A 6084-nucleotide genomic window follows, 5' to 3' on the forward strand; every position below is an offset into this window, starting at 1 on the left:
TGTGTTTCACTCACCGACATGCAGTGTGTGTGTGTGTGTGTGTGTGTGTGTGTGTGTGTGTCGCAGAGGTTTGAAGCCTGCATTGCTTACATCCATGTGTACTAGGAAGACGTCTGTGTCTTTCCGGCCTTTGACGGCCCTTTGCTGTGTTTCTCAGGGCTTTAGCTGGAGATCAGTGGAGCAGCCTGACACCTTTTGCAGGAATGCGTATTGCGTCAGCCGTGTGCACAAGACAAACAAAACAGTCTTAGAAAAACTGCTTCATAGCACAATGGACTCCACAGGTTACCTGTAATAATGTGAGCACTTTACTTCAGTCAAAAGACCTTTGACTTGGACACTATTCATGGCTCCATGACACCCAGCATGTATTATGTTTGACTCATTCTTTCTGAACTGGCCTCAGTGGGAACAGGTGAGAGATGTATGCTAATGCTACAGATTAAATACATGATGTGGGAACACAGGCTGTCCCACCTGAAACAGGGCGATATGATTATGCCTCTGCCTTCTAAAGCTGAGGGATGGGAGGACAACCTGAAGAGGGGGCTACAGATGACCCAGAGTAGAGAGAACAATCTGAATTCTTTGTGCTCAGCTAAGTTACCTGGACACTCTTGGTATCTTCAGATTTAATGGACGGACACGAGCGCGGTATCGACCTTCTCATCCACGTGAGCGAGCGTATTTCCTGAATTATCAAGCTTTTCCTTTCAATGTGTGACGAGCTGTGTGTCCACATCATTTATAAGTCAAAAATCTGAAAGAGAAGCAGTCATCGGTAGGATAGAGCTACCTAAAGAGCTGGAAGTCACTTCCATAATTCATGCAAAGCATCACGGGGCTGAAAATAGCGTTGACACGTTTCTTCTCAGGTAGAAAGGCCGTTCAGAGACGCTAGTGGAGAAGCAAGAAAGGGGAGGATGAGTTGAAAGAAGCAAAAGATATTGAAGGAGGGAGAAGAGAGGGGGGGAGACAGCGAGACATGCCTTAGATAATGGGAAAGCCTTCAAGTGAGACAGTAATCTGGGTAATATGTCAGGCTGCTTTCAGCCGGGGAGCTTGACGTTTTCCCAATTAAGCGTGGGTGCAAAGGCAGCTTTTTTCCTAATTGTTTAACATGTAGTCGAACAGCCGAGTGGCGTGACCTGCACGCACGCTCTATAGATCACAGCCCGCTGACTGACACACACGTACCCCCGGGCCGTCTGTACCATGAACTTCATCAGCCTGCACATGTGAGGAAGAACCTGTGGCTCTGTTTGAGCAGAGGAGGAAGAGGAAGAGGAGGACGGAGATCAGACACCAGTCCATTTATCTTCATAATGAATGTAAACATGTCCCTCATAGATGTGTTACACTTCTATTATTGACCACAGGAACCGACTCCAACAGGCGGCACGAACGTACCTCATGTGAGCAGCACTCCTCCTGCGGCCTGCTCGGTCTCTTCCTGGAAGTCCTGCCGTGTGCTCGGCCGCTGTCACACACACTTCCAGTTTTGGGCAGTCTTCTGTCTTCAGCGCTCCTCCATCAGAGTGGCTGATCACCGCTGAGTTTTACTGTGTTTGGCCAGCTTAATGAAACCTTGATTTCCCAAACTCCCTCTCTGTATGTTTCCTCTCTCATCTCTCTCTGTGCCTCAGCCAGTGCCAGGAGCTGCCATTTGGTTTTGTTTGTAGAGAGCTCATAGCCAACTGAACCAACAAGCTGACTGATTAAAATGAAAATGGGCCCTCACTCTTGGCCCTCTATTTCTGTCTCTTGTTCTCTCAGCTGGGCTGAGGGGGCTGTGCTACATATATCCTCCTCTCATGAATAACGGCGATAAACCTCAATATCCACACCTCTGCCACTTGAAATAAAAACTTAATAAACTGTAAGGATTGTGTGGATGTCAGAGTGTGGAGGCTTCTGTGTTCGGGGGATTTGCGCTCCAGCACATCAGCCAAGCTTTAACTGCAGAAACGGGCACACGGTGCAGACTCCAACATGCAGAAAGCCCATCCTCATCATCTGTACACTTGATTATGCAGTTGCTCTGGGGTTTTCCTCAAGTTAAGTATATAATAGCATTTGATCAAAGAGGTGAAAGTTGGTTCACAGAAGCAGCTGACGAGAGGCTCAACAAATAACAGAAGTAGTAATTGTTTGAGTTCTAGATTATTAATTCAGATATTTGAATCTGGAGAGACTAATGTCTACTAAAATATTTAGTTTAGGATAGCAAATGTTGATCATTTCCTTTTTTTCTGTAGTGAGATTCTGCTTCCTTGTACACCCTCTGATTATTTTAGGACGTCAGAGGGGGGGTGGTGGCGGCAGACTGTTTTTAAACTCCCTCATCGTATTAGAATGATAAGATTCAGGTTGAAAAGTGGCAAAGTGGCCCTTTAAGTCACGTTCAGAACCAGGGGCCATAAAAGTTTCGGCACTTTCATACTTTTTTTTGGATTGCATATGTGTGTATGTGAAGTTCGCTGTGATGCCTGGACAAACAGAACAGCAGCAGGACGCTGATGTGGCTTTTGTGCTGTAATGATATTTGGCTTCGTCCGCTGGACTCAGTAGAAGGTCGGCAATTGGCCGAACCTGTTTCACAATACAGAGCGCTTGATGAGGGGCGTCGTACTTTATCCACAACTGAAAATACACACAAGCTGGTTTTAGGAAAAATGGCTGCAAAATGAAAGGTAATGTTTCCTTTTCGCCGCTGATTTGACGTTGGTTCATCGGTGGTTTAGACTGACGCCATCATTGACTGGAACTGGACAGTAAAAGTCTCCTTATTATGTTTGGTTCTATTTCCTCTCTCTAGCAGGGCTCTCTTGACTTCTAACCACTCAGGTACATACTCACCCAGTCTGAATGAGCCTCGTCACCCCTTCAGGGTCTAAAAGGACAGCAGCCACCCACTTTTCTTCAGTGATGGCAGACAGGACGCTACCCTGGATGGTGGCCGTCCTCAGCGGGCAGCTGATTAAGCTCACCAGGACCCTTGACGTTCTAACCTGACCCATTTGTTCACTCCGTCTCTCCCCTCCGACAGCTTACGTCATTATTTTCCTTTGGGTTGCACCTCCAGCGCCTCCACAGCACATGAACCACACATCCATGCGCTGCCTGCCGTGCTGATGTTGTTCATCTTCACACTTTGTTGTTCATTTGTCTTAATTACTCTTCTTTTAGATAAATATTTCGCAGCCTTTGCTTTTAATATGTGAGGAGTTTGAAGAAACTTTCCCAACATTGTACTGTGCGTCACATCCTGATCAGACAGATAAAAGGGCAAACAATTAGCTCGCAGTATCACCTGAGCGTGAGAGAGGCTCTAAATTAGCCGTCTGTATGGCAGAACGTTTCCTCTAACACACAGTCGGACTGGGCACACACTGTGAGTTACTGCGCTCGTCATGATCACATATCTTTGTGTGATACCACAGGGCACAATGGGTGATATCCTTAGTAATCAGCACCTGCTGCCTGTGACAACAGAGGTGTATCGGCAGATGACATGTCATGTGGCCGCGTACTGTGTCATGATGTGTGGGTTTGATAGGAGGCAGAATAAAGGTGTGAGTCTAGACACGAGAGAGAGGAGATCTCAGTGGGAGACGGAGGAGCGGTGGCTCACACGCGGCGCTGCTGGTTTGTGTGAATGGCTAATGACGAACAAAGTCATCCACCATTCTCATATGGGATAGGAAGTCATGGGCGTTAGCTAGCGCCTTTCCAGATGCACCAAAGCGTGAATGTCTCCTGTTGGCAAACTGTTACAACACCTCCCACTGTTTTTGCGCAAATTTGGCTTTTTATGTGTGTGTGTGTGTGTGTGTGTGTGTGTGTGGCTGAACCGTCTTTATGTGGGCAAACCGTAATTATATTTCCCACTCAAAAGGTTTTGTCTTGCCATTAAGACAAGAAAACTGCACACACACCAAGTGTTCTAACTGTAAAAATATGCTCTGCGCTTCGATCTGAGCCCTGCGTTGCATACAGCATTGTTTCCCATACTCCTTATCTATTTCCTCTCCCGTGCACAGGAGTTCAATTAAATCCTTCATTATCATTTTCTGCTCACCTCCGGGTTGTCAGATGCAAATTGATCCTTTCTTTTCTACACTTTTTAATCAACATCAGCCTGAAGAAAAACAATGCCTCCCACAAGGTAACACTGTTTGTCTTCGATACGTAGAAATCAATCTGTCCTGCATCGCTGCAGTGTCCGTTTATGGTGGAGGAGCCGCAGTATCTGATAGCTTCAGAAGGCTTTGACCCTTTGTTGCTTTATATCCTGGGGTGGGAATGAAGTAGTTAGCTGTGTTTGCTGCTCTGGAGGAGCACACACACACACACACACACACACACACACACACACACACACACACACACACTGTCCTTGAGCACTTAAGAGAGCATCTAGTTGAAACAAGAAAATGTCTTTTCTTCTGCATTTGTTAGAAGTTTTCAGCAGAAGCAGGAGTTTTGTTTCTCCTGCTTAAACATTTAAATTGTACTGTATTTGCATTGTTATTGCTTAAGTTTCCTCTCAGACTGTGCTGCTGATGGCTCAATGACTAAACCTCTGGGAGCTTTGTGAGGTAAAAGAGGAGATTACATCTTCATTTTCGACCACTTGTGCTTAAGGGACTTTGTGGTGCGAAGAGACAGGATCTGTTGAAGAAGTAGAGCAGTGACTGTGCGCACACACACACACACACACACACACACACACACACACACACACACACACACACACACACACACACTACTTCCTTTATAGTTAAAAGAGCGTTTAACAGTGGAGGCTTCAGGCGCCAAAGTCCGTTCCCATGCAGATACTTTCTCTAGGTGTGCAGTGAGTACTGTGCTGCTAATGGGGGGGGGGGCAGCATCTCAACCAACTCAACACACAACCCATGTGATACATCACTGACATTATATCACTCCGCCAATGTTAATCACTACCAATATAGTGCATTATATTACGTAGTTCCCTTTCTAGATTAAAGAAAACAATCCAATGTATGCTGCCATAAATTAAATGATGTAAAATCCAAACTAAATCTCATGGTACAATATCTTTAACATTTCACATTCAAACAATTCAAACTTGAAACTGCACCTTCCAGGGTCTCCACCCAGTAGTAGTGCAGAGAACACACACACACACTCTCTGACAGACAGACAGGCAGACAGACAGACAGGCAGAGGCTCCTTCCTCTGTTGTTAGAAAACACTGTACTCATGCTCTAAATACTCGACGGGGAGTTTAACTCATTGTGCTCTTTTCTCCGTTTCAAATAATGTCCGCTTTACAGGGAAGCTCCTTTTATTTGAACTCCCACTCAGTCATGTGTGTCATAGTGTCCTTTCTTTAGTGAGTTTCCATGAACTGTGCAATATTTGCTTGTCATATACTGCATCGTGTAAAGCCTCTATACTGATTCGACTGAGCAGGCTTCATTACAGGCCTGTGTGCATGGATGTGCTTTGCTTTTTGGCTCAGTAAGTTCTCTGCAGTTCATCATGTATGTCCAGTTTGTATCAACCGGACAATGACTATCTGTGACCAAAGCTAGTTCCACACACTCAGGCTCGGGTTGGTGATCAGGCATTGGTCCGTGACATTTGAGGAGTTAATGGTCGACTCCCCAAGACAAATACGGTGTTCTTTGAGTTCCTATTCGTGTTTCATTAAAACCGTAGATGCCTCTGTTGGAATCAACGGACACAAACACACAATTTGAAAAACAGAACTGCAATAATGTGGGGTTTAATAAGAAAGAGAGTGAGTCTCTGTCCAGACGCAGACGGTAAGAACGTGGCAGGAGAAAGGGCAGCAGGTGAAACTTGGCTCGAGGAAATGCCAGTTTCAGATGTAGTCAGGAGGACTGAAGGTGGGCGCAGATTATCTGGTGGTGCAAGCAGTTCACATCCTCGAAACAAAACTCACCTAACCTCTGAACAAGCCGCGTACTGTGTGGGTCACAACCCCATATGAGGAGGCAGAGTTAGTAAAAAGACACCCTAATGATGCATTAAATCCACTTATTATATGATCCTCTACGTTTTTTCCCCAGG

Source organism: Pempheris klunzingeri, chromosome 17 (genome assembly GCF_042242105.1).
Source record: "Pempheris klunzingeri isolate RE-2024b chromosome 17, fPemKlu1.hap1, whole genome shotgun sequence".
NCBI lineage: Eukaryota > Metazoa > Chordata > Actinopteri > Acropomatiformes > Pempheridae > Pempheris > Pempheris klunzingeri.